We start from the raw sequence: 20,848 nt of genomic DNA, 5'->3' as shown, positions 1-20,848 counted from the left end.
CACATCTCAGTTCTAAAACAAGATCAAACCAGAAATTCCTGCAGCCATAAGGAATAATGTCTGGATGTAAACAAGCTTTGTGATCACAGGAAATTCTGTTACTTTTTACAACTACTGATTGTGTATCTAACTTCTCTATTGTATAGGCCATGTAAGGTATAGATTTGCATTTCCTCTTGCAATGACGTAAACCAGAGCAAAGAAAGTGTATTTATTCCTGGCCTTTGAAAAATAAAATTTGCTGCTTAGGCACGGCCTATCCAGCCCTCCAGACGCCTCACTTTCTCTGTCCCTCTTATTTCTTCAAGCACACTCTCTCTTCCAGGTATTGGGACCCTCTTGCAGGTTGAGAGACCCCCGGCAGACATGCCTACCCACCCCGGACGGTTCCTGACAGTAAATTATTCATACATTTTGTGTCACATATAAAAAATATTTTTTACTCTCAAATCATATATACCTTTGAATATTTTTCACCTAGATTTTTTTCCTTAGCCTAATGTAGGCTTGCCTCTACTCACCTCTTCTGTTGCCTTATTGGTAAACATATTGTTTTGCCCTTCACATTTAGATCTGCAATTCACCTAATATTGATTTTTGTGAAAGGTGTGATATAGGTATAAAGTTTATTGTTTTCTATATGGGCATTCAACTAAGCCACTGTCATTTATTTTAAAAACAAACAAACAGAAAAGACATATCACTGTCCTCATGCTCTGCATAAACCGTTGTCATATAGCAATTGTCCAAATGTTTCTTGCTTCTCTATACTATTCCACTGGTGTATTTTTATCCTTGGGCCAAGAATGCACTGGATCAATTACTAAGGTTTTACAATAAGTCTTGGTATCCTGTGGAATTCACCCTTCCAATTTATTTTTCACCTACTTTTTTTTTGTTGTTTTTTTTTTTTTTTTTGGTTAAGCTTTATCCATTGAATTATCACGTAATGTGAATAGATTTTCAGTTTTCACTAAAAAGGTCTTTGTAAATTTAATTAGGATTTCATGGAAAGTATACATGAAATTTTTAAAAATCGACATTTTTACAACATTGGTCTTTCGAAACTATGAACACGATATCCTTAAAAATTTATGTTGTTTAATACTTAACAGCTTTCTCTACTTGTCTTACACATTTTCAAAAAAACTTATTCATATTTGACAACAGTATGAGACCTGTCTTAAAAAAAAAAAAACCACTCTATTCACAATATCTATGTATGCTATTATAAATGGTAACTTTAAAAATCACTGAAATGTTTATACTAACCTTGTATTATGCAATGTTGCTTAAAGCTTATTTAATAAGTATCTGTGTATTCTCTAACAGATCAGTACCAAGGCACCAACTCAGATTGGATTCTAGGAAATATTTAGGTAGTTTTATGCCTAGCTACTGGAAGTTCCTAAGATCACAGCATTAAAGTAGACCAAGAAAGAGGTGTAATTGTCTAATAATTACCAGCTGGATCATTTTGCGCTGCTGTAGCCTTATACAAACTATATGTACTTAGAATTAAACCCAAAATCTGTAATGTACTACAAAGCATTGCATAATCTGATTATTACCCAACTCTCCAACTTCATCTCTTACTATTTTCTCGTTTAGACACATTACCAATTTGTAGCATTTCCAACAAGTTCGTTCCTTCCAGAGTTTTCTCATGTGTTATTTTGTATACCTAGATTTCTCTCCCTTTTTTACTTCTTACTTGTGCTAACTTGTATTACTCATAATTGGCTTTACCTAAATATGATTTTTATGATGAAGATTTTTCTGTCCTTTTAGATTTGATAATTTCCACAGTATAATCATAGTTCTATTGTTTTCCTTTATAGCATACAGTATAATGGACATTAAAGTCTTAGGTTTGTAATAATGATTATTTGTTGCTAAAGTGCCATGAAAGATAATGATTGTTTGTGCCCTATTCATTGATGTTTGTCTTCTTGACTTATACTGTATCTGATACATTATGAGAATCAATAAATAGATGTCAACAGAATGTAAGTAATAATAGATCATGAATGAATAAATGAGCAAAACAACAACAGACAGGAACAAAAGTGCAATGGAAATTTGGGAAGAATGACCATGTGAGGCATCAAAGTAAAGAATCAAAGCCAATTTATAGAAATTATGCTAATTCAATAAGAAGGAAACGGGAGGGTCATTAAAGAATGTGAGTGTGATTTACAAATTAGACTCACATTTTTAATTTCCTCATATCCTGAGACAGAGCCACAAATATTTTCTGTAAGATTCCTGCACTGCTATTGGTAAGAGAGAAAGTAATTGAAAGCCACCTAGAGGATAAAAGAAACATTCAAAAATTATCCATGAAAGGATGAATAGAAAGTGAAAAAAAATCTAAAAACAGAGATTTCCTCAAATTCATGAATTTCCACATACTTGATGACGTTAATCACTGGTCTTTCAGTCAAGTAAAATTATACCATACTCTTTCAAAAAGGAAAAGTATAATATATAGCTAAAAATAATTTCAAAATTTTCATTGTTGTAAAGTTGCTAGATCTTTATAATTCTTTGTTGTTAGTAGTATTAGATCCATGCTTCAATTTACTGTCATCAGCAAATGTAATTAATGTGCTTTTTACCAGGGCCTCTAGCTCCTTAATAGAAATGTGTTGAACTTTTAGTGGCATGATAGATCAAGAAGTCTATTTTGGAAAATTATTGCCCATCAAATTTACGGTTTTCCACATGAAGAGTATCAGCCAATTGTTTTTATTCAGAATAAAAACACAAATTCAAGTATAGTAATATACCCGGGTTTTTGTCTGCTTTTTAGTAGATACTTGAGAAAGTATCTAACTACTGTGGTAACAAGAGAGTTATAGGTTTTGTAAAGTAAAACTGAAAAAGCAGAGAAACAATATATAAATGTTTAATCTTTACAAATATTTAAATGAGTAAGCAATAGAAACAGTTTGGCCTTTATAGTTTGCTTTCTCATCATAATTTTACTGAAATATACAAACACATAATTCAAGCTTATTCTAATGAAATGATAATAAATGTGTTTCAGATAATTCTTATTTCACCTAGACAAAATTCTGGCATTTATATTATGATATAAATCTGGCAAGTTAAAAATATAAAATACAAAATGACAAGTATTTTTTGGTATATCTTAAAGTCAAGATATTTGTAATTATTTGTATTATTTATTTAATAGGGAAATGTTATTGACATCTATTCACAGATTAACCTAAATATATACTGTAATATGTTTTGAGTGACATTGACAGAGTTGTTATCTATTCCAAGCTTAGGAAAACAGTGAGATGCTTAGAGTTGAAATCTTGAATTCCTCTTAATTTATTCACTTAATTACAAAAATATAAAAATTAGAACTATGTCCTTTCAAACATAATTATGTGAATTTCACCTTTTTCATCTGGATATTTCAGTTATGAAATATGTCAAAATTAAAATATATAACAATTTTATTACAGAATTCTGAGTTTTTTGTTAGGGATATTTGTACAATAGGCACACTGTTTTCACAATGGTCTCTGATCTATTAAATTCAAACAGATAAATGTATTATTTTATATATTGTATTTTAGAATTTATTTTATCAAAAACGTCCTTTCTTTTCATTATATGGCAGTTTTATTTCCAAAAATATCCTTTTCTTTCTGTCTCTCTCTCTCCCCACACACACCACATACACACACACACACACACACACACAAGCACACATGTACACACACACACACACACACACACACATACATATTCCTATTGTGGCAGAACAACTTACCCCAAATTTTAGCATCTTATAACAACAAATATAATTTACTGTATTTTAGATTTAGTGAGTACACATGCAGGTTTGCTACATGGGTATATTACATAATGCTAGGATTTGGGTTTCTGTTGAATCCGTCAGGCAAATAGTGAACATAGAATGCAATAGGCAGGTTTCCAATCATTACTCCTGTTCTTTCCCTGTTTTGAAGTACCCATCATCTGTTGTTTCCATCTCTATGTCCATGTATACCCAATATTTAGCTCCAACTTCTGAGTGAGAACATACAATGTTTGCTTTTCTGTTCTTGTGTTAATTTGCTTAGGATTATGTTTGGCCTATAGCTATAACTATGTTGCTGCAAAGGACATAGTTTCATGCTTTTTTAATGGTGGCATAGTATTCCATCAGTTATATGTGCACCTTTATTTTTATCCAATCCACTGTTGATGGGCACCTGGGTTGATTTCAGGACTCTGCTATTGTGAATAGTGAAACCAACAAATATTTATTATTTCACACAATTTATGAGGGTCTTAAAACCAGAATTTTCTTACTTCGGTGTTTCTGTCTCAGTGTCCCTAATGAAGTTTTGTCAAGTTTTGGGCACGCTGTAGCTACCTCAAGACTCAAAGGAAGCTGGAGAATTAACTTCGAAACTCACCTATGTGGTTGTTGGCAGGCCTCAGGTTCTCTCTGGCAGCCTCAGCTTCTTGCCCCATGATCTCTCCATAGGGCTCATTATAAATGGCAGACTGCTTCCCAGGGAACGTGATGAGAGACAGAGAGAGAAGGAGAGAGATACTGAGAGAGAGAGAGAGAGAGAGAGAGAGAGAGAGAGAGAGAATGAACCTAAGATGCAAGCTGTGTTTTTTTAACAACGAACTAAATTCAGAAGTGACACGCAAACATTTCTAAAATTTAGAAAAGTTAGTAAGTGAGCCCACCCTCAAAAAGATGGAAATTAAGCTCCCTGTTTTGAAGAGAAGAAAGACAACATTGTGGATTTGGATTTTAAAACTGCCACAGTACATAACGGAAAGGGAGATCATATTCAAATCTTAGTACTTTCACTGACATAATTGTCCAAAGTGTGAGCTATGAATCTTTTATATATGAAAGAATTCTCATGTTTCTTAATATAATTTTTGTTATTTGATTTAGTGCATTTTTTGGCAGAGTGTAGTAGCACAGTGTAAATTTCTGAGATCTAAATCTAAATATTTCTGCTCTTACAAAACAATGTTATTTTAATATTTTGATGTCACCCTAAGATTCACTGAGGAAACATGCTATTAAATTGTTTTATTATCAAATACTTGGGGAGATAACTTGGTTCTCAGGAATATTGGAATTATGGAGATATATTATTTGAGGATTTCTGGACAATATCACCTGACATTTAGCTGGACAATATCACTGTGCATCTGGATATTTTATTGTCTTCCTTCTTCCTAGGGAATGTAGCCTAGCTGATGCTAAGTTTAGCTGGAGAACAGAAATGTTCTAGTTCCCAAAAGTCTCTTAATATTTTATATCATGGGTATTTACTTCATTTCTTAATGATGCAACAAAAAATAGTTACTCCACTTAAGTAAGGCATAAGCCTCAGTGGACATTATGCCACAAAATCAAATGCCTTCTTTAGAGATTTTAGGAACCAAGGGCAATTGCAAAAAGGTAATGCTTTACTTCTGCTTTCTGTGGCTTCCTGAATTCTAAAAGAGGTGTTAGACTTAGATAACTACAATGGTATGTGTCTCTGTGTGTGCATGGATGTTCCTGTGCATGCCTGTGTGTGTGCATGTATGTGTATGTGTGTTTATGAGGGTCTTTATAATCAATCCATCAAAACTGTATTCTGAAAAGTTTAATAAATGTATTGGTAAAACCAATTAATCAATAACAATCATAATTCCAAAATCTAGACATTCTGAAAATTATTTCATACATAGTGATTTTGAGGGACCAAAAGAGAAATATATCATTAAACTTGTTCATTGCTTTTCAGTTCTCACTGCTAAGACAATGAACAATTTTTTTGCTTTATAATGTGAAGGAATAATGTACAGAATTATGACAATCTCAAATTTTAAGATGTTGCTCATGCCTGTGTCCTGGATGGTATTGCCTAGGCTTTCTTCTAGAGTTTTTATGGTGTTAGGCCTCATGTTTAAATCTTTAATCCATCTAGAGTAAATTTTTGTATAATGTGTAAGGAAGGGATCCAGTTTCAGCTTTCTGCATATGGCTAGCCAGTTTTCCCAACACCATTTATTAAATAGGTAATCTTTCCCCATTGCTTATTTTTGTCAGATTTGTCAAGGATCAGATGGTTGTAGTTGTGGTGTTCTTTCTGAGGCTTCTGTTTTGTTCCATTGGTCTATATTTCTGCTTTGTTACCAGTACCATGCTGTTTTGATTACAGCAGCCTTGTAATATAGTTTAAAGTCAGTTAGCATGATGCCTCCAGATTTATTCTGTTTGCTTAGGATTGTCTTGGCTATGTGGGCTCCATTTTGGTTCCATATGAAGTTTAAGGTGTTTTTTTTTTTTTTTTTTTTTTTTTTTTTTTTCCAATTCTGTGAAGAAAGTCATTGGTAGCTTGATGGGGAGGGCATTGAATCCATAAATTACTTTTGGTATTATGGCTATTTTCACAATATTGATTCTTCCTAACCATGAACAGGGAATGTTTTTCCATCTGTTTGTGTCCTCTCTTAGGTCCTTGAGCAGTGGTTTGTAGTTCTCCTTGAAGAAGTCCTTTACATTCCTTGTTAGTTGTATTCCTATGTATTTTATTCTCTTTGTAGCAGTTGTGAATAGGAGTTCACTCCTGATTTGGCCCTCTGTCTACTATAAGTATATAGTAATGCTTGCAATTTTTACACATTGATTTTGTATATTGAGATTTGCTCAAGTTGCTTATCAGCTTAAGGAGATTTGGGGCTGAGACAATGAATGGAGTCTTCTAAGTATACAATCATGTCATCTGCAAACAGGGACAAATTGACATTCTCTCTTCCTATGAATATACAGTTTATTTCTTTCTCTTGCCTGATGGCCCTAGCTAGAACTTCCAATATGATGTTGACTAATACACCAAAAGCAATGGCAACAAAAACCAAAATAGACAAGTGGGATAAATTTAAACTTAAGAGCTTCTGCATAGCAAAATAAACTATCATTGGAGTGAACCAGCAACCAACAGAATGGAAAAAAAAAAAAATTGCAATCTACCCATCAGATAAAGGGTTAATATCCAGAATCTACAAATTAAACAAATTTACAAGAAAAAACCAAACAACCCCATCAAAAAGTGAGCAGAGGATATGAACAGACACTCTCTAAAAGACATTTATTCAGCCAACAAACATATGAAATAAAGCTCATCATCACTGGTCATTAGAGAAATGCAAATCAAAATGACATTGAGATATCATCTCACGTTGGTTAGAATGGTGATCATTAAAAAATCAGGAGACAACAGATGCTGGAGAGGATGTGGAGAAACACTTTTACACTGTTTGGGTGGGAGCGTAAATTAATTCAACCATTGTGGAAGACAGTGTGGCAATTACTCAAGGATCTAAAATTGAAATACCATTTGAGCCAGCAATCCCATTATTGGTTATATACCCAAAGGATTATAAATCACTCTATTATAAAGATGCATGCACATGTATGTTAATTGTGGCACTGTTCACAACAGCAAAGACTTGGAACCAACACAAATGCCCATCAATGACAGACTGGATAAAGAGAATGTGGCACATATGCACCATGGAATACTATGCAGCCATAAAAAAGAATGAGTTCATGTCCTTTGCAGGGACATGGATGAAACTGGAAACCATCATTCTCAGCAAACTGACACAAGAACAGACAACCAAACACCACATGTTCTCTCTCAAAAGTGGGTGTTGAACAATGAGAGCACATAGACACAGGGAGGGGAACATCTCACACTGGGACCTGGGGTTGGGGGTCTAGGGGAGGAATAGCAGGGGGTAGGGGGATTGGGGAAGGATAGCAGTAGAAGAAATACCTAATATAGATGACAGGGCGATAGATGCAGCAAACTACTATCATGGCATGTGTATACCTATGTAACAAAGCTGCACAATCTGCATGTGTACCCCAGAACTTAAAGTATAATAAATAAATAAATAAATACTTTTAAAAGCTTGATGGTGACTAGATTGATAGAAACAAGTCTGTTAACTACATTGGCACCCTTATATGCTGAGTAAAATTCATGATAAAATGATTGTGTTTGCATGCGACTCCATTCAAGGAATTGTAGTGACTGAAAAATTAAATGGCTATTGTTTATGATACATTTGTTTAGCATTTTAATAACCCCTAAGGCATAGGTTTAATAGAGGTTCCTGTAAAAAAAAAAAAATAACATATGATAGATAACATTAGTGTTTTTTTGTTTTATTTTTATTTTTTATTTTTTATTTTTATTTTTTTTAATTTTTTATTTATTTTTTTTATTGCATTTTAGGTTTGGGGGTACATGTGAAGAACATGCAAGATTGTTGCATAGGTACACACATGGCAGTGTGGTTTGCTGCCTTCCTTCCCCTCACCTGTATCTGTCATTTCTCCCCATGCTACCTCTTCCCACCTCCCCACACCCCCGTCCCTGCCCCATTTCCCCCCAACTGACCCCAGTGTGTATAAGCTCAATATTATATTTTAACTGTTATATTTTACACACTATTTCCCAATATTCATTAATCCAAGGAAATGAAATATGAATACAAAAGTCTAGTACAAGAATGGCAATACAAGAACAGTAGAGTTACTCATGTTAGCCTCCAACATGAGATATATGACATGTTTTGATACAGGTACACAATATGAAATAAGCATGTCATGGAAAATGAGCTATCTATCCCTTCAAGCATTTGACCTTTCACTTACAAACAATCCAATTAAACTATTGATTTTAAAATGTACAATTAAGTTTTATTATTGATGAACTGCAAGCAATCCAGTTGCTCGTCAAAAAAAGCATGGATAAATAAATCGTAGTATGAATATAGGGTGAAATAATTTTGATTTTATTTTTGTTTATGTTTAGAGATAGAGGTCTCATTTCATTCTTCTGTATAATGATATCCAGTTTTCCCAGCACCATTTTTGAGTACAATGAAATACTACTTGGCAATAAAAAGGAAAAATAAATTGATAAAATAACATTGTGGATGAATCTCAAAAGCATTATACTGAGCAAAAGTAGTTAGATACTGTATTATTTCATTCACATAAAATTTTAATAGTGAACAATAATACATGCTGTTGAAAAAACGGATCAGTGGTTACGTAGGGATTAGAGGGAGGGAGGGATTTCGAAAAGATTTGATAAATGTTTTGTGGGTGGAGGAAATTTCCTGTATCTTGACTGAAGTGCTAGATGCCTGCATTTGTACTTACTTATGTCAAAACTCATGAAATTTCTCAGCAAACTGACACAAGAACAGAAAATCTAATACTGCGTGTTCTCACTCATAGGCGGATGTTGAAGAATGAGAACACAAGGACACAGGGAGAGGAGCATCACATACTCGGCTCTGTTGGGGGGAACTAGGGAGGAACAGCGGTGGGTGGAGAGTCGGGGAGGGATAACATGGGGAGAAATGCCAGATATAGGTGATGGGGAGGAATGCAGCAAACCACATTGCCATGTATGTACCTATGCAACAATCTTGCATGTTTTTTACATGTACCCCCAAACCTAAAACACGATACAATATATATTTTTAAAAAACTCATAAAATTGTGTGACTTAATTGTGTGTAGTTTACTGAATATAAATTATACCTCATTCATGTAAAAAAAAACATAAAAATGGATGACAAGTTAATAATATGCATATCGAAGAGTTGAGGTATAAGATTTACTGATGCATGTAACTTTTACATTTTGCAATGTAAAAATAAGATAAACTGACAAACTGATGAGAGTATAGATATATATGTGGTAAAGCATGTAGGAAAAAATGTAATTATAAAATCTAGGTGGAGGTATGTAGGTATCTTAGGCTGTTCCTGTGTTGCTACAAAGGAATACCTGACTCTCCGTAATTTATTAAGAAAAGAGGTTTAGGGGCCGGGAGCGGTGGCTCAAGCCTGTAATCCCAGCACTTTGGGAGGCCGAGGCGGGTGGATCACGAGGTCGAGAGATCGAGACCATCCTGGTCAACATGGTGAAACCCCGTCTCTACTAAAAATTCAAAACATTAGCTGGGCATGGTGGCACGTGCCTGTAATCCCAGCTACTCAGGAGGCTGAGGCAGGAGAATTGCCTGAGCCCAGGAGGCGGAGGTTGCGGTGAGCCGAGATTGCGCCATTGCACTCCAGCCTGGGTAACAACAGTGAAACTCCGTCTCAAAAAAAAAAAAAAAAAAAAAAGAAAAGAGGTTTAACTGGCTCACAGTTTTGCAGGCTATAGAAGCATGGCACCAGTATCTTCTTAACTTCTGGGAAAGCTTCAAGGAGCTTTTTACTCATGGTGAAAGGCTAAGTGAAAGCACATATGTCACATAGTGTAAGCAAAAGCAAGAGGAGGTAGGAGATGCCACAAACTTTTAAACAACCAGACATCCTGAGAATTCACTTCCTTCTGTGAAGATGACACCAAGCAATGAGTGATCTACCGTTGTGACCCAAAAACCTCCCACCAAGCCCCACCTCCAAAGGTGGGGACAAATATCCAAACTATATCAGTGCATTTACTGTAAGACTATTTTAGACTTTTCTATGTGATTGAAGAAAATTGTTGTAAATAGTTTAAAAACCTAGAATGCCTTATTATTTTTAAATGTTGAAAATTTAAAAATTGTGGTAAACCCTGAGTATGCTATTTCATTAGCTGTCAGTTTTGTTAGGTCTTGAAAGATTGTTTCTTGATTTACTTGCAATTCATTTGGTCCAAAAAAGTATTTAGAAAGGTTATTGTAAGAATACATCACTGTATACTATGAGAGAACTGGAAAATGTTGAGATTTCAAATCCATACTTTCAAGCACCTCTATATTGACCTCTCTCAAAGAGAATATATTCATTAATGAAAATGTGTAAAAGGTTAAATCTGGTTATGTCATCAAGATCTATTAACTGTAATTTCTAGGAACCCAGGGTACTCTGACATACCTCTTGACGCACTATATCTTGTTTTCATTCAAAGGACTCTACACTTAATGTTCTCCAACAGTCCTCTTGACAAATACCAACTGCTTTACACAAATACAATGGTCATTATCTTCAGAACAACTCATTATCTTCAGAACAACTCCTTGCCTGAACCTGACATACAATAGGCATTAAATACATATTTGTTGAATGGGAAAATAAAATAATATTTTTTTTCATCCTTAAGTATTCCATTGGCACACCAATATCACTTGTATTGGTAAGGAATTTAAGAGGACATCCACAGATATGATGCATATACAGATAAAATTCATTTAGAAAAAAAGTTATGTTATTTTAAATAGCCAGTTTTGTTAAAGACTTAAATTTAAGACCAGAAATTCTCAAAACACTAAAAAAAAAAAAGGAGTTAAGTGATACTACATTGATCTGAGATATATATATATATATATATATATATATATATATATATATATAGAAAGAGAGAGAGAGAGAGAGAGAGAGAGAGAGAGAGAGAGAGAGATGGGCTCTAGCTCTGTCACTGAGGCTGGTAATTTTTATTTTTTTGTTTTTTTAGTAGAGACAGGGTTTCTCTGTGTTGCCCAGGCTGGTCTCCAACTCCTGAACTTGTGATCAGCCCACCTCAGCCTCCCAAAGTCCTGGGTTTACAAGCATGAGCCACCACCCCCAGCCAATTTATTTTTATTTGACTCTAAAAGCACAGGCCACAAAAACAAAAATAGGCAACTGAGGTTACATAATTCTAAAAAGCTCTGCACAGCAGAAGAAATAATCAACGCTATTCTGAAAAAATCTATTAATTGGGAGAGAATATATATAAGCCATACATATAATAAGGAAGTAACATAAAAAATACATAAGGAGGTCAAACCACTCAATGGCAAGAACACTGAAACTCACTGGCAAGAGGACCAGGTGTGGTGGCTCACGCCTGTAATCCCAGCACTTTGGGAGGCCAAGGCAGGTGGATCACAAGGTCAGGAGTTTGAGATCAGACTGGCCAATATGGCAAAACCCCATCTCTACTAAAAATACAAAAATTATCCAGGTGTGGTGGTGGGTGTCTCTAATACTAGCTACTCAAGAGGCTGAGGCAGGAGAATCGCTTGAACCTGGAAGACGGAGGTTGCAGTGATCCGAGGTCATGCCAACTGAACTTCAGCCTAGGCAACAAGAGCAAGACTCTGTCTGAAAAAAATCAGACTCTGTACTGATATGATAGGCTTGGCTGTATCCCTACCCAAATTTCATCTTGAATTGTAGTTCCATAATCCCCATGAGTCAAAGGCAGGACCAGGTAGAATTAATTGTGTCATAAGGGTGGTTCCCTGATGTTGTTCTCATAATAGTAAGTTCTCATGAGATCTGATGATTTTATAAGTGTCTGGTATTTACCCTGCTGGCAATCAATCTCTCTCCTGCTTTCCTGTGAAGAGGTGCCTTCTTCCATGATTATAAGAGTCCTAAGGTGTCCCTAGCTATGCAGAACTGTGAGTCAATTAAATCTCTTCTCTTTATCAATTACCCAATCTTGGGTATTTCATTTTAACAGCATGAGAACAGACTAATACAAGAACATATCAACATTTCTCATATGAAGATATACAAATGGCTAACAGACATAAAGAAATGATCACCATCATTAATCATTAAGGAAATGCAAATTTAAAATACAATGGGATATTAATACGATTTGGCTCTGTGCCCCCATCCAAATCTCATCTTGTAGCTCCCATAATTCCAATGTGCTGTGGGAGGGAACTGGTGGGAGATGACTGAATTATGGGGGGCAGGTCTTTCCTGTGCTGTTCTCATGATAGTTAATAAGTCTCATGAAATCTGATGGTTTTAAAAAGGAGTTCCCCTATGCAAGCTCTTTCTCTCTCTTGCCTGCTACCATATATGTAGGACATAACTTGCTCCTCTTTGTCTTTCACCAAGATTGTGAGGCTTCCCAAGCCATGTGGAACTTTAAGTCCAATTAAACCTTGGACTTTTTTTTTTTTTTTTTTTGTAAATTGCCCCGTCTTTCATATGTCTTTATCAGCCCCATGAAAACAGACTAATACAGTAAATTGATACCCGTAGAGTGGGGCATTGCTGAAAAGATACCTGAAAATATGGAAGCAACTTTGCAACAGGATAACAGGCAGAGGTTGGAACAATTTGAAAGGCTCAGAAGAAGACAGGAAAATGTGAGAAAATTTGGAACTTTCTAGAGACTTGTTGAATGGCCTGAGCACAAGTCTGATAGCAATATGGACAAAAGTTCCAGCCTGAGGTAGTCTTAGATGGAGATGAGGACCTTGTTGGGAAATGGAACACAGTCGACTTTTGTTATGTTTTAGCAAAGAGACTGGGGCCTTTTGTCTCTGCCCTAGTTATTTGTGGAACTTTGAACTTAAGAGAAATGATTTAGGGTATCTGGCAGAAGAAATTTCTAAACTGCAAAGTGTTCAAGAGGTGACCTGGGTGTTATTAAAGGCATTCAGTTTTACAAAGAAAACAAAGCATGCAAGTTTGGAAATTTGCAGCCTGACAATTTGATAGAAAAGAAAAACCTATTTTCTGAGGAGTAATTCAAGCTGGCTGCAGAAATTCGCATAAGCAACAAGGAGCTGAATGTTAATTCCCAAAACAGTGGGTAAAATGTCTCCAAGGTATGCCAGAGGTCTTCATGGCAGCTCCTCCCATCACAGGCTTGGAGGGCTAGGAAAAAAAGTGGTTTCATGGGCCCAGACCAGGGTCCCCCTGTTGCATGCAGCCTAGGGACTTGGTGCCCTGCATCCCAGCCACTCCAGCTGTGGCTGAAAGGGGCCAACATAGAACTCTGGTCATGGCTTCAGAGAGTGCAAGCCCCAAGCCTTAGCAGCTTCCCCATGGTGTTGAGTCTACAAATGTCCAGAAGTCAAGAATTGAGATTTACAACATTCCATCTGGATTTCAGAAGAAGTATGGAAATGCCTGGATGTCCAGGCAGAAGCTTGCTGCAAAGGCAATCCCTCATGAAGAACCACTGGTAGGGAAGTGAGGAAGGGAAATGCGGGGCTGGAGCCCCCACAAAGAGTCCCCACTGGGGCACCACCTAGTGGAGTTGTGAGAAGAGGACCTCCATCCTCCAGACCCCAGAATGGTTAACCTACTGACAACTTGTATTGTGCACCTGAAAAAGCCACAGAAACTCAATGCCAGCCCATAAATGCAGCCAGGAGAGAGGCTGTACCATGTAAAGTCACAAAGACAGAGCTGTCCGAGTGTGTGGGAACCTGCCATTGGCAACAATGTGACCTGGTTGTAAGACATGGAGTCAAAGGAGATTATTTTGGAGCTTTAACATTTGACTTTCCCTGTAAGATTTGACTGCCTCTGTAAGATTTGACTGGATTTTGGACTTTCTTGGGGCCTGTAGCCCCTTTGTTTTGTCCAATTTATCCCATTTGGAATGGCTGTGTTTACTTAATGCCTGTACCCCCATTGTACCTAGGAAGGAACTAACTTGCTTTTGATTTTACAGGCTCATAGGTGAAGGGACTTGTCTTGTCTCAGATAAGACTCTGGACTTTTGAGTTAATGCTGACATGAGTTGAGACTTTGGGAGACTGTTAGGAAGGCATCATTGGTTTTGAAATGTAAAAATATGAGATTTGGGAAGGCCAGGGGTGGAATAACATGATTGAGCTCTGTGTCCCCATCCAAATCTCATCTTGGAGTGCTCATAATTCCCATGTATTGTAGGAGGGACCTGGTGGAAGATGATTAAAATATTGGGGTGGGTCTTCCCTGTTCTATTCTCATGATAGTGAATATGTCTCACAGGATTTGATGATTTTAAAAAATGGAGTTCCCCTGCATAAGCTCTCTCCCTCTCTTTGCCTGCTGCCATGCATGTAAGACCTGACTTGCTCCTCCTTGCCTTCCTCCGTGATTCTGAGGCTTCCCTAGTCATGTGGAACTGTAAGTCCAATTATACCTCTTTCTTTTGTAAACTGCCCAGTCTCAGGTGTATCTTTATCAACAGCATACAAACAGACTAATACAGCTATCATCTCATAGCTGTGAGGATGTATATTATAAAAAACATGAATAACAAATGTTGGAAAAGATGTGGAAAAAAAGGAACCCGTGTACACTCGGTGGGAATATAATTTAGTCAAGTCATTATAGAAAACTGTCTGATAGTTTCTAAAAAGTTAGACATAGAATTACCATACTCAAGAAATATTTAAAAACACTTTGTCAAAGAGATGTCAACACTCATCTCTTGCTAATTACAGTGCTATTCACAATAGCTAAGTTACAGAATCAACTTAATTGTTCATCAGCAGATGAATAAAGAAAATGTGGTATAAATACAGAGTACAATACCATTCAGCCTTAAATGTTTAACAAAGTGTGTCATTTGTAACAGAATGGAACTGGAGAACAATAGATTAAGTGACATCAGCCAGGAATAGAAAGAAAAATATTGCATATATGGAATCTAAAACAGTAACACTAATAGAGGCAGAGAACTGAATGGTTTACAGAAGCTGAGTTTGAGGGGAATAGGAAGATGACGGCCAAAGGACACAGAATTTTAGTAGAACAGAAAGAATATAGGGTTCTTTTTGAATTTTATCACACAGTATAGACAAGAAGAAAATAGTTAACAATAGAGCATTGCACTTCTAAAAATTGTTGAGAAAATAAATTTCACATGTTATCACAATAAAATTGAATTATTTGAGGTAATTAGTGTGTTAGCTAGCATGATTTCATTATTCCATATTGTGTTCATAAATTTTAATGTAATTTTTTGTCCCAAAATGTAGATAATTACAAATTGTCAATTCACAGTTTTTTAAAAGAGCCAAATATTGAATCAACCACCATTTGATTTTTGTAATCAAGCTTCTGCCAAGTGGAATTGAGACAAGTAATATATGAGAAAGATAATCAAATAGCAAGATTAAAAAACCATTCTACTATGTGCACTAAGCTCTTTTTCAATATCAAGTCACAAGGCCTGTAATGATTTAAATTTCTATAAAAATACTTAAATGGAATAATGGTTTAATGGTTTCACTTGTATCAAGAGTAAATATAAGAACATTTGAAGGTATCTATGATGAATTATGGACATTTATGCAACTCACATAAAACTACTGTTAAAAACATTATCAGTTTGCTTTGTACAAAGATCATAATAAGAAGACAGGATTAATGACAGGAAAAACCATTCTATTCTGAAAACATAAATATTCTCAGGTGTCTTTTATTTGTTATTTCTTCAAGAACATTTAGATCTAAATTTAATTTCAAAATGATGATTTTGATTCTTACTAATCATTGTTAAATCATACACTTGATATCTACATATATCTGGATATACTCAAAAGTATAGATATGTGTGGGTATTTATATGTATATATATGTTTACATATGTTAGTAGGTATATACATATACTTTTTCCCTAGATCTCTCTGCTGAAAGACTAGAAGCAAAATCTCCCCAATAACAATTGGCATATCTTATTCCCAAATCTTCTTTTGTAAAGCCACTTTCTACTAAAAGCAACTGGGGATATTTAAAACAGCATAGCTGATTCAAGTGGAGGAGGGATAATTACAAGAATCCAAAATATCTTTTTGCCAATAAGTTAAAAAAAGTACTAAAGGAATGATAGTGACTTTTTTTTTTTTTTTCCAATTTTTTTTGTAGGCGGGAGTGGGGAGTCTTGCTTTGTTTCCCAGTCTGGTTTCAAACATCTAGCCTCAAGAGAGCCTCCTGCCTCAGACTCCTGAGTAGCTGGGTCTACAGGTGCTAGCCACCATGCCTGGTTAATTTTTTTTTTTTTTGAACCACAGAAAGAGAAACACTGAATAAGGAGCCACTGTAATTGTTATTTTTCTCTATGTATAATATGTTTTTATGCTTTTTGCATCTGTGGTTTCATGTCTTTTATTTTCTTAAAGTAGTCAGCCTTTATGTCTAATAGTGACATGTTAAAATAACATAGAACACATTAGAAGCAGCACCTACTGTCCAAATCTGGGACAATAAGAACATCAAAATAAATAGTAATATGAACTAACAATATTAAAAGATTTCTATAACCTATTACATAAGTAATTCATCAGTTCACACAGAAACAAACAAGATGGAACATCCTTACACATAGTAGAAATCCAATTGATAAAAGAAGAAGAAATGATAGAATTAAAAATTACCCCTTCAAGTTAAACTTAAAGCTAAAGTTTGAACACGTCTCTAAATTTCATATGTTGGAAACTTAATGCCATGCAACACTGTTGAGAGGTTGAACCTTTAAGAGAATTAGGTCAGGAGGGCTCTGCTCTTGTGAATAGATTAATACCATTCTCTGGGAAGCAGGTTTCTCATAAAAGAATGGTTCCTAATGGGGGGATAGGGGAGGGACAGCATTAGGAGAAATACCTAATGTAGATGACAGGGTGATGGATGCAGCAAACCACCATGGCACGTGTATACCTATGTAACAAATCTGCATGTTCTGCACAGGTACCCCAGAACTTAAAGTATAATAATAATAATAGTAATAATAATAATAATGGGTTTGGTTCCTTTCTCTCTCCCCCATTTGATGCCTTTCACCATGAGATAACAAAGTAAACATGTAGCCCCTCCTCCATTAGATCCGATTTCTTTCTTGTCAGTTTCTATAGTCCCAAGTCACTTATCCTTGCTGTATCAACTACTCGTGTTTTCCCCAGACCAGGTACTCTCCTCCAGTCTTTCCTAAAGATTACCTAGTCTTCGCATCTATTGATTCTCTTCCCCAATCTTTTGAAATGGAATAAACTCAAAATTTTTCATGTACAGGCTTTTGATTGTCAAATACCTTTGATCTAAACAAACCCATATAAAAAATAAAAAATTTGGCTTCCAAAACTGTTGTCTCTAATCAAGGTTTATTTTGGAAGGCAAACACTAAAAAAAAATTATGGAAATCTTAATTTTGTATGCAATGTATTTTTTCTAAGGAGGAGAAAAGTTCATATATCTGAGTTCCATTGGTTGATTTTTAGATCTCACAAATAAGTGAGAACATGCCATATTTATTAATTGCATAGATTATAGAAAAATAGGGTTTTTTTACATCTATTTTCAGGTCTTTTGAAAAAAATCTCTCAATTTCTAAAGTCATGATTGGGCTGAGAATACTCAAATACATTTGTTACAGGTAGTTAGACAGGAGAGGGCTCCCCCAGCTCACCAGAAATATCAGGCAATGATTTGACAATTATTACATTGCTTTTCTAAAAATGATTACTGGCAGCTGGCTGCAAGGAGAGGTCATTTCCTGATGGTCAACATCTGTTGCACTGAAGTGTTAATTGAATGTACACTCCAGGGAGAAGTAATTTCCTGGGCATGCACAGTAAGAAGCAAAATGGCAGAGTATGATCTTCTGTTGGGCACTCCACCAGAAAAGGGAAGAAAGCCTGAGACGGGCATGCACACAACTTCCTAAACACAGTGTGTGTGCTCAATTGCAAACAGTAAGGAGGGCACTGAGCATGCAGACAGCCCACCCTACAGGAAGAATCATGGGGATGTGGTGCAAAACGCCAGAGATGGGTCAGCCTCTAAAGTCCTAGGATCAAAGTTCAACACTGTACTTGTCCTTCAATTCACCTGCTTGGGTGTCTTCCAAGCATACTTTCCTTTCTTTCCTGTTCTAAAGTCTTTTAAAATAAACTTTCCCTCCTGCACTGAAACTTGCCCTGGTCTCTTTTTCAGCCTTATGCTCCTCAGTCTAGTTCTTTCTTCTGAGGAGGGAAGAATTAAGATTGCTGCTGACCTGTACGGATTCACTGATGGGAACTCAGATACCTTCCACTGGTCACGTATTTTGTGCCATGTGACTCAGATATTTGCCACCACTAACATATTTGGTGCCACATGACTCAGATATGTTCCTTAGTGGTAACAGATCTCTAAGCCTCGCTTTTTTGACTAGAGGCATCCAAGCCCCCCCGCCGTGTGTGGTTTTTCCTCTCTCACTCTCTCTCCTGCTTACCAACAAACCCCCAGAACAATTCCTCTTGGCCATAGGTGACTCTGCACTCCCCAGCTGATTTCTCAGCTCACCCTGATGGGTGGCTTCTTGGGGTAGGAAGAAACTTAGGGTTTACACTGAGACAATGCGAGGTACTAAATGGTCCTCTTAGGAGGCTCCGAAGAGTGATGAGGCTAAGGCCTAAAAACCATGCAATGTTTGGGGTTTCTGCTACTTTTTTCTCCCAAATAGAATCAACTCTTTTCCAAAAACCTGCACCATCCAAACTCCTGTTTTCTCTCTGTGTTTTCTGAAATGGCTTTGCACATCCACTGGACCTTCCACTTTGGGGACAAGCCTGCTTCTTTGCTTTCACTTTGCATGCCATGTGACTTCTTAAATACACACTCCCTGTTACTGATGCACCACGGCTCTCTGTGTTTGTGCAGCAGCAAAGGCATAGGCTCCCTTGCGAATATCTCTCGAGGTTTATATTTATTTTTGCCAGTTCGGGTGACCTTCAATCCTTCTCATCCCTCCTGGCACATGGCCAGGACAGATAATACTTGGAACTCCAGTTCGGTCAGCTTCTTAGAACTCACCATGTGCTTTTCACTGCTGTTATACCCAAGGGCTAAGTTTTCTGATAGCTATCACAAGCAGCTTGTCTGCCTGCATGGGGCTTCACACTGGCCCTTTAAGGATTCCACCCTCTTGCTTTTTAGCTAGCATCACATTGGGAGGAACGGAAATTCTTACCCCAAGCCCCAAGTCCTCTGGACGTTACTGTTTTATGTACAGAGGGTGAATAAACATTACCTTCTTGAATCCAAGAGCTGCTGTTTTCAAGAGCATATGAAGGCTGTCCATGAATATTTCTCTCACTTCCTTCTACTTCCTCCTGTAGCCTCCATTTCTCTAATCACTTCCATGCCCTTCTCAACTGACAACAATATATTCAAGGTTAAAGTCTAAGGGAGAGGGGAAAAAAGCCCAGTCCCTGCAGCAACTAATAGAGAAACAGTCTTCTAAGAAAAGAGAAAGTCACTTTATTATTAAAATGCTCAGAGTGAGGGTCACTCTAAGGTTATAGAGACAAGGAGGCTGGCCCAAGGCCACAGATGCAAGAGGCCCATAGAACAGAGATGAATGGTGGTCCCAGGCTAATAGATTACCATGAGAACAGAGATGAAAGGCTGGGAGGTGGTACACAGTAAGGACCAGTTAATGCCACAATCCCAGCGATGGACAGGGACCCACTGTTCATTCCAGTGTCTCCTCTGTTCTCAAGTGGGTAATTGTGACAAGATGGGATCAATGGCACACAATAAAGACTGATTAAGTACAGAACCCAGAACAATGGGGGACACTCCATTTAAGATAATAGGAAGAAAGAGGGGATGCTTTCTTTTTTCTTTTTCCTCGTTTTTTTCCTCTTTTAATTTTGTCTTTTCCTCTTTTAATTATGTCTTCATATCACATGACACACCCCTTGGACGCATTCTCTAAAAATAGGAAAAGTTTAATTTTTCCAAACTTTAAACTGTTTGGCTTAAAATGAACTGGTAGGAAATTACAAAAATCAGCCTTGGAACACAGTGCTCCCGTGCAGGGAGTCTTCAGATTAGCCTCTTTAGACTTTTTATAACCAAGAGCAGAATAAGGAGGACAGGGATAAGCTTGTTAATTAAGGCAAATGGCATCCCCCTCCCTCAAAAAGAGGGGGAATCACTTGAACCCAAGAGGCGGAGGTTGCAGTGAGCAGAGATTGCACCACTGCACTCCAGCCTGGCAACAGAGTGAGACTCCATCTCATAAAAAATAAATAAATAAATAAATAGTCTTATCTGAGATTCCTTT

At 36.5% G+C, this 20,848-nt stretch overlaps 1 long non-coding RNA gene across 1 annotated transcript in view; it reads right to left on the bottom strand.

The window, feature by feature from the left end:
• Window positions 1-4,463: 4,463 nt before the first annotated feature.
• The window catches only part of LOC141582691 (uncharacterized), a 210,421-nt gene continuing 194,036 nt past the window's right edge, over window positions 4,464-20,848 (bottom strand). Inside the window, exon 3 of the long non-coding RNA XR_012515585.1 lies at window positions 4,464-4,585. This is a non-coding gene — a long non-coding RNA (uncharacterized LOC141582691). The remainder of the gene's footprint in view (window positions 4,586-20,848) is intronic.

The sequence above is a fragment of the Saimiri boliviensis genome, chromosome X, assembly GCF_048565385.1.
Source record: "Saimiri boliviensis isolate mSaiBol1 chromosome X, mSaiBol1.pri, whole genome shotgun sequence".
NCBI lineage: Eukaryota > Metazoa > Chordata > Mammalia > Primates > Cebidae > Saimiri > Saimiri boliviensis.
The sequence above is the reverse complement of the archived record's forward strand: the minus strand, read 5'-3'. Positions and strand labels throughout refer to the sequence as shown.